We start from the raw sequence: 9,227 nt of genomic DNA, 5'->3' as shown, positions 1-9,227 counted from the left end.
ATTATACTTTGCACTTTGCTGAAGTCGGTTAGTGGAGCGCGTGTGGTTAACCGGCACACTAACTAGATTTAACAAGGTAGGCAAAGGGTAACTTAATGTTTATCATAGTATCGGTGGAGCGCATGTGATTAACCGGCGCGTCGATTGAAGGGTAAATATTAAGGGTACCAAGTGTATTTGCATGGTTATTCACACCTTGTTTTGTGATCCTCGGCATCCCAGTCCCAAAACCTGAAGGGCACCCTCGAGATTGAAACATGCCATTGAAAAAAATTCAATGAATCTCAAAAGATCTAGGAGTTTCAAAAACCAATTAAAACCTAAGAATTTATTTCGTTTTTCATGCTGGAAATTGGTGAATCATCATTCGCCTACCTTCAAATATTTATAGCTTGGATTACGGCATCCCTCTTCCAAGTAATAAAATATTGTGTTGGGTCCTAGCCTTAATATTTCATATCGGGTGTTATATTAAGGACTTAAATCAACTTACTTGAATATCTCCCATATTATATGTTTGGTTTAGACATCTATGATCTTCCCAAATCTCTTGGAACAAGCTTTCCTAATGAAGATGATGTCCCGTGGTTGGATCATGGAAATCATACTTCAATTCCTCCACCTCCTCCAATTATTCTCCTCATCCCACAAGTTCAAGGTCACTCAAGCCCTATTGGCAAGCAAGGTCCATGTGTGCTCACATCTTGGAGATGAAGTCACATATTGACAAGCCGGGAGAGTTGGATGTCAAAGTCTTGAGAAAGTTGGATGTTCAATCACTTTCTAAGTCACACAGTGAGTTCCTTTGGGACTACTATGTAACAGACTATGACATGACCCTTAATGATCTTATCTAGTTTCTTGGTGCTGCTGAATCAGCAATGATTTGGAGCACTAGTAAGCAAATTTGATTAGAAGATCAACTTCCCAAACCTCGAATGGACATTGACAATGGTAACACTGGATATACAGAAAAGCTTTCTCTTCCCAATGGAAAGGGATACACCATAGTCAACTCGGTTGACCAAATGGTAAAGAGAATGGCTAAGTCTGAGATAGTCCCATGTACCATTACAAAAGAGTCCATATGTCACTATTGCCAAAGGAAGGGGCAATGGTTGCAAAGGTGCCCTAACTACCTGAAAGATCTGAAGGAAGGTCTAGTCAGAAAGTTTGATTCTGCATCAGGTAAGTCCACTATCTAACTCAATTAAGTTCCCGTGTGGAGATTCTTAATACATTTTGATGTATGGCAGGATCAAGCAAAGGAAAGGAAACTTAAAGAAAGAGTATGTTGAATCTGATCGCGAAGATGGATTTCAATCGCATGGTTCGGATTCTTGAGCTACTACTTAGGAGTTATGATAGATTGCTAGAAAATATGTAAATAGCATAGTTTTCATTTAAAGCTGCATTGTAAGGAAAAGTTTTCCGTGTTTATAAATAAATAAAATTTTGATTTTATTTTAGTTTATATCTCCTTGCAATGGCTTTTATTGAAAATTGATATTTGTATGTTTTTAGCAATAATGGAAATGTGAATTTGATTCTTTCATTTGTGGTAGTGTCTAAATTTACCAAATAAGGAAGATTCTCATCAACCAAGTTTCAATTGGACCGAAACTTGGAATCATGCAAGTTGTATAGTATGATGAATGAGAAATTTCATCTTTGGAAAATTAAGACTAATTCCTTGTTTACATGTATATGTGAGTCAAGTGAAAGACTAAGGGATCCAGTACACATTCTTCTGCACCGGTCAAGGTCCACCACAAAAAGATCGATAAGACTATTCGTCATGATTTACTAAAGTTTAGTAAATATGGTTATACTGACTAGTTTAAGTATAATTCTGAAACACTGAAAAATTTTCGATGTATGGCAGGACGAATGAGAAGAATCAAGTTAGGCAGAAAGATAAAAGTTTCTAAAATCTGAAAAGATGGGAGAGTACTTTAGTATCATGTTTTGTGATCATCTTAATGTATTAGAAATCATATTACAATTAGTGCTCTAAGGACATCTTAGCGCATTCTTATGACTAAGAAGAGGAATCGTGAATTGTTGAAATGGTTAAATCAAGAAGATGAGTCATACTTCGTTCCAAAACAATTCTTAGAGTCATACTTCAAGATTGTAAATTGAGTGACATATCTTAAAAGGAGGTTTATAACACTTGTCAAATGTAAGAGTAAAATGTGACCTACTCTTGTACATTTGAAATTGGTAAGTTGTGATGTTTTGGATAAAACACAGACCAACTAAGGCCAATTGTGTGAAGTGTTTGTCTTGATAAAGAATACGCACTATCTCTTGAATATTTGGCAAGTGAGTCATATATATCAAGAGGATAGTGGGAGTCTTAAAGATCTTGAAAAAGCTTCTAGATCTAATCAAGAAGAAAAACCTGCAGTTTATCACTAGCACACGACTTGAGGTTTATAACCTATCGTGTTGACATATTCCTATTTTTCTTCCCATTCCAATTAATGTTGGCTTTTCATATGAGTTCTGAGAGTTCTCAATTGGTTGCATAACAACTTGGAAGCAATGACATGCCCTTATACTACCAAGTGGCAAGAAGTTAAGACTGCACAAGTTCAATCCATATGAGTTTGGATTTGTCACTAACCTTGTCTTGTGATTATGGTTTTGACAAATTCACATCGATAGGAACACATACACCATAAAATCTAAGTGTCATAAGGTTTCTCTCCGATTCATGAAAATGATGATGAGGAAACGCTTTCACTAAGTAGATTTTAAGTAGATAGCAATTGTGATATTTGCATTCTCAAAGTCGTTAGTGGAGCGTGTGTGGTTAACCGACACACTAACTTGGACTTGTGAGGAATGGCAAAGGTCTAAACAATTGAGACTATGATTACGACATCCCTTTTCATAGTTCTGAAATTGTTTAGTCACATATGTGTGCTATCTAAGGAAAGGTGTATGTTTTTGATAAAGTTTTATCAAAGTATTTCGTATCAGAAGTCTGAACTTTGGTAAGAAAGTCAATAAAGTATTGATTTCTAGACGTCCAGGTGATTTTTGAGTACATGTCAGAGCTAGTGGGATCATAAGTGTTATGATAATAATTTTCATGTTAGTGGGAGCATGATAATTATGGTAAATGTTGTAAGTTAGCAATGTTAATTATAGAAAAACAAAAGTTCAGTTGCGAAAAAGTTGTTTTGCTATAATTAAGGGAGAGGAAATTATACTTCATTTCAATTGTAAAAGCTTAGATTGAGGTTTTAATCATCTTTAGTCAAGGATATATATATGAATCTTATGTTGGAATGGCTCAACATAAGGAAATTCTATATATGGGTCCATTATTTGCGTTCTAAAATTCGATTATGATTACAACATCCCTTTTCATAATCTGAATTATGAGAACTTGGTAAATAGAAATAGAAATATTATAGCAAAAGACTGGTTCAGTATCATGTCTTTATGTGAGACATCATGAATCGTGTCCCATATGCTTCGGATATAGGGTCGATTGCATGTGCTATAATATTCGTCTGTTCTAAATTTTTCCAAATGCCCAGAGCATTAAGACGGAAAAGTACTAGAACGAGATATGACTAATTTGATTAAGCAATTGTCGAGGACAATCTAAGGTTTACCAAAGATTGGTTGCTCAGGGACAGTTGGAAGTATCATTGGAATTATGTTCAATCGATCTATTTCACAGAGTAAAGATCATAGACAAACTTAGTGTGCATACTTGGTGTATGTCATAACTAATGTTTGGAAAAACATAGTGTGCATACTTGGTGTATGGCATGACTAGTGTTTAGGAAAAAAACCATAGTGTACATGAGCATGGGACAACTATTGTTTTAATTCAAGTATAAAGTTGATAGTTTGAAACAGTATGCAAGGAATAATGTGTAATCAGTATGGTGACAAATAGAAGATGATCTATTTATATTCATAAGTTCTGAGACCATATTGGATTCGATTATTCTTGTGTTTCACTTTGCATGTTTTGACTTCCAGAATAACTAGGCTATTCTTCCTGAATGACTAAGTTATTCAAACCATCCACAGTCGGTCATATGTTGGAAGTAGATATGAATCAAGACTGTCATGAAGTTGGATTGTTGATGTCCAAGGTATGGGACAGAGCAAGGATTGCTGCAACATTTATGAGTGCTCATAAGTTCTGAGTATTGGATTCAACCCACGCTCGCTGGTATCACTTCGTGGAATTTATCTCGAGTGATCGCGAGACGGTAATATCATATAAGTCTTCAAACCTAGCGATATGACTTGTTGCCTATGAGTTGGTTTTACATTGATTGTATGAAAACGCATTCGTAACTCGATGTTATAAAACGTGCCTTTGTGTATGATTCAATAAGTAGTAGAATAAGCATATGAGTCGAAGTTTATCTGTTCCTTCTTGGATTAGAAGCGATACATGGGCCCCTCGATGATTTTGTGTTGACCCATGTATCGGGCCTAGTCAGAACTAAGTTGATGTATTCAAATAACTTCTATGTCAAACAAATCGGAAATCGGGAAACAAACTGCTAGACAATAAGTAAGACATTGTTCCATGTATTTGTCTGGCTGATATCTAGAACAGAGGATTATATGATCACTTATCTTAAATGACGTATCATCATCATCTCAGTTCCAAGAGACCTTGAAAGAGCTACGATTGCTGATCGGTTCCTGAAGTTATTCTTGCAGATATAGTTATTAGACTTATCCAAGTGGGAGACTGTTGGATTAGGTGTCTAAGTTCATAACTATTTCTGCGAAGTACTTGACCCGGTTGGCATGGTCCATTTGGGTTGCATGGCATTGCAATACTTGGATAAACTAAATGAGAGAAATGACACTTAAGGATTATTAATATATTATAAGTTCTAATATATTAATAATATTATTTAATTAGTTTTGATCAAAGAATTAATTTGGAATTAATTAAGTGATCAAAAGGAGACTAATTAAATATATGGGGTTGATTCTGTAAATCATCTATTCTTGTATGGTGGGCTAATGATCCATGGTTTGTATGGATTGGGTTAAAACCCATAAGGTGCTCCATGGATGCTCCATGGAGGTTACAAACCCATGGATCATGGAATATGGAAAGCCATGACAATTAGGGTTTACATGGTGTAACTCTACTTGTGCCACAACTATATAAAGAACCCTATGCAAGCAAAATCGACCACTACTTCTACAAGTGAGAGGGCAATCCGATTTTGAGGCTTAGTGAACTTCTCTCAAGGTTATTCCAAGTGTTGTAGTGTTGTGTGAGACATTTGAGGCATCACACTTGAGGTGCTAGGCTTACAAGGTTCTCAAGGAATCCAAACTACAAAAGGTATGTTCTTCTTCTAGCATTTATGTTTAAAAGTTCCCATGATATGCTAGATAGGTTAAGAACCTTGGAAAATCAATTTTTCAAGTATCTTAGTAAAACATAGATCCAAGGTTTCTAGGGTTGCATGTACACCTTAGGAGTGTTAGAATGCTCAAAACCCTACAGTTATAACATATTTTCCGTTAAAATTACCCAAAACATTTTATCATATTTTCAATCACTTACACATTTTCCATTAAAAATGTCTCATTTACCAAAATCCACTTCTAGTACTATTTCATCCACCTCCACTGGTCAGAGCCTATTCACACCTCCTGATGTTACCTCACAAACAAGGAATGTTGAGATCCCTAGAGGGACTGTTCCAACATCCTCATCAGTTCAATATTTAGGAAGTGTAGCTCAAGAAATACTGGTTATGTTCTCAAAAAATGAGATCATATACATGCTGACCAGAATGGAACAACATATCACTGAGCAAAGTGAAATCAACAAGAGGTTGTTCGAAAGAATGGAGAGTCTAAGCTCAAAATGAAGAAGGCCTATGGAAACTACACCAATCCCATCTTGATTCTTACAGCCCGGGATCCTCAACTTAGAAACCAGTACATATTAGGTACGCCATGTTGGAGACTTCATATTAAGACAGAACCCTATCTTCACAGATGGTGTCATGTATAATGACCAAGAGCTGGGGATAAGTCCAGCTATGGTGAAGGAACTCAGACAATTAATGTAACATTATGGTTTCCAGATATTTACACTTTTAACCTTGTTGTGTTAATTTTTGACACTTTGGTCTAAACGCCAGACGTTTAGCATGGAATGCTAGGCGTTCAAACGACAGGTGTTCTATGATGGACGCCAAGCGTTTCCACGCAGAGACCAAACCCTAATCTTTAGGGTTTTCACCCTATTTAAAGAACATTATCACCTCAAAAACCTTCACCACTCCAGGCTCCATCCTCATTTCGAAAACCCTAAGTGTGTATGAGAGTTTGAAGCCTTGGTTCATCTTTTTGGTGTCATTTAGTGTTCTTGATAAGAGAAGGAAGATATTGGAGTATTGTGGTTTCTCTTTAGCTTATAGCTTTGGACTATTGACATCTTGGAGCCTCATTTTGAGGTATAAAGTTCAGATCTTGATGTCTCATTTGTTAGAGCTTGATTTAGGGCTAGTTTGTGTTCTTTTTGGTCCGAAAGACTTGATCTTTGTGATTTCGGAATGCTACGGAGGTTTGGACTGCCCTTTCAAGCATAATAGTGAGCCTGGAATCAAAAAAATGAAATCTTGAGTCTTCATAATCTTCCATGCAAGAGTTTTGGAGCCTTATAGTTGATTTTGAGTTAGGATCTTAGTGTTGGGCTCATTGTAGCCATGCATGGCCATAAAGTTTGCATCTTAATGGCTTTAGATGTTCCATTATGATTGGATATGAAGTTTGGACATGAGATCTTAAGCCATTAAGACTTTGGTTTGGAAGTTATTAAGCAGCGAGAAAACACCAAACGTTTGCATGGGGACACCCAACATTCAGACGCCGGGCGTCATAGGATGGAACGCCATGCGTTCTCAGTAGAAGCCCAATGGGTCGATTTTGGGCCGTGGGCCATTAGGGTTTTGGGCTTAGTTTAACTAGGCTTTGGGTGATCATTTTGGTTTTGGGCCTTTCGAGTAGTTGGATTGCGCCTTGGCCTTGGGCCCAGTTAGATAAAGGGGAAAATGGTCTTTTACCCTAGCTTAGACTCTTAGGTATGGGTTGGAATCCAATAATTATTTGGATGTGTTTTATGATGACAGGGAGGGCATTTTCCGGACCAGCTGACGGAGATTTATCTAAGTGATTCAATCGTTAGAGGTGAGTTTCTCACTAGGTTTAGCGGGTCGAAGGCACCAATGTCGTACCATGGTTTATTATGTTAGGATGTTAGATGTCTGTGTGACTATTGCATGTGTTATGTGTTAGTATGCTTACCGGGCAAGGCCCGATGACAGTATTGTACGCTATTGTCTTCGTAATTATTGCATGTGTTTGTATGATTACATGTTTTTATTTTAATATGTATACCAGGTGGGGCCCGATGCCAGGCGGGGCCTGATGACTAACAGATCTGTATACTGAGCGGGGCTCTATGTAGGGTGGGGCCCGATGTGGGGCTGGGCCTAGTATGTGTTTATTATGTCTGGTATGTGGTAATTTTGGGAACCCACTAGGCTTTGTGGTTATAGTTTTCAGTTTATGTTTCAGGTACTTCTAGTTCGAAAAGGAAGAGCCTGGGATGATTGCAGGGCACACACCACCATATTCCATATTTTATGATTTACTCAGATTTTCTATGATGTATTGATACACTTTGATCTATATTGGTTTTATGATAATGTTTTGGATTACCATTTTATCAATTTAAAAATGAAAACTTTTGGGTCTTATATTTGGGACGTTACAAGTTGGTATCAGAGCCTTAGTTTGAGGGATTCGAATGTACTCTCAGGTATGCCTAAACTAAAACTGAGGGTTTGGTAAAAAAAATTCAAAAAGGAAATGTTGTATAAAATGAGTGTTTGATAAAAGAAAAGGGTATGGTGCATGCAATCGACCGAAATCAAGTAAGTTTTCCCAAAATACCCATACATGCTATATGATATGATTTGATCTGTGAATCTATGAACTGCATGCTATTTAGGGCTAAGGATCTGCTCAGTATTTGCATGATAGAATGCTAGGAGAGATGCCTTTGTATGCCTATCGTATGAGCTTGTAGAATTGCATGCTAGTGCTGATCAGTAAGTGATAGGATGGCATAATTATTTTATGCTTTATTCTGATTACTCAATGCACAAATGTTGCTTACTTTGTGCTTGTTAGGAGTTTTCACTAACATCAGCTAACTAGTAAGCGGATATGTTAAGTTACATATTACCGAGACTAGATAATTTTAGAAGGTTAGGTTTTAACTCTATTGCGCAACTCTTGTTTAAGTCCAACCGTTGTAGTGTGAGACCTCTCATTCAAAGAATTATATGGTTTTGTTGATATTCAATTGTATTCGTGAGCTAGTTAGAGGGAGTTAGCGGGAGTTCCTTCTACAGCTGATGGCGGAGAGTGGTGTGGAGGTTACCCTAGGAAAACTAGGAAGAGATTTAGCGCTAGGAGCCTTATGTTGAGAAGGATTAATTTTATGGATAAGGAATGACTTGGAGGATTCAAGGCAATCCTTGAGGAAAGTACGGACAGATGTGGAAGGTAGTATGGGCCTATACTACTGGACACAGAGGATCCGTACTCGAGTCAAGGAGAGCTGCGATGAAAACAGGAAGCTTGTAGCGTATGCGATTCCTCAGTGTATATATATATATATATATATATATATATATATATTGATGTGTATTCTGATGGTTTATATGGTCTATTTTCAGTATGGTGACTCTTCGAGGCAGATCGGTTGGTAGTTCAGGTGCTGGTTAGGGCTTGGGCTCAGGTTCTAGAGTCGGGCAGTTGGATGATCAAACGCGAGAGTTCATTTTTTCTAAGATTACACGTTGCATACTTGATCAGACTCGTGTGATCTTTGGTACGATCAAGCAGGGTATCATGGAGGTGTTAGAAGAGCGTATTGGCTCTTTTCGTTATTGGGACGCGTTCACTAACCTTCACGGAGTTCTGGGCATGCAGGGCTTCGGATTACCATGGGGAGAAGGACCTGATTGCGAGCAGGCGTTGGCTATCGGATGTCGCTAACACCTTCCGCACCAGCCGTTGTCCGATGGGGAAAAGGTCAGACTTGCTTCATGTCTTGTGAAATACAGAGCCCAGAACTGATGGGATGAGGTAGGACATGACTTGAGAGGCGAGGCAATTGATACCATGTCATG

The sequence above is a fragment of the Lactuca virosa genome, chromosome 3 (genome assembly GCF_052849685.1).
Source record: "Lactuca virosa cultivar CGN04683 chromosome 3, Lactuca_virosa_CGN04683_v6, whole genome shotgun sequence".
In the NCBI taxonomy this organism is placed as follows: domain Eukaryota; kingdom Viridiplantae; phylum Streptophyta; class Magnoliopsida; order Asterales; family Asteraceae; genus Lactuca; species Lactuca virosa.
Note: the sequence above shows the minus strand (reverse complement) of the source record.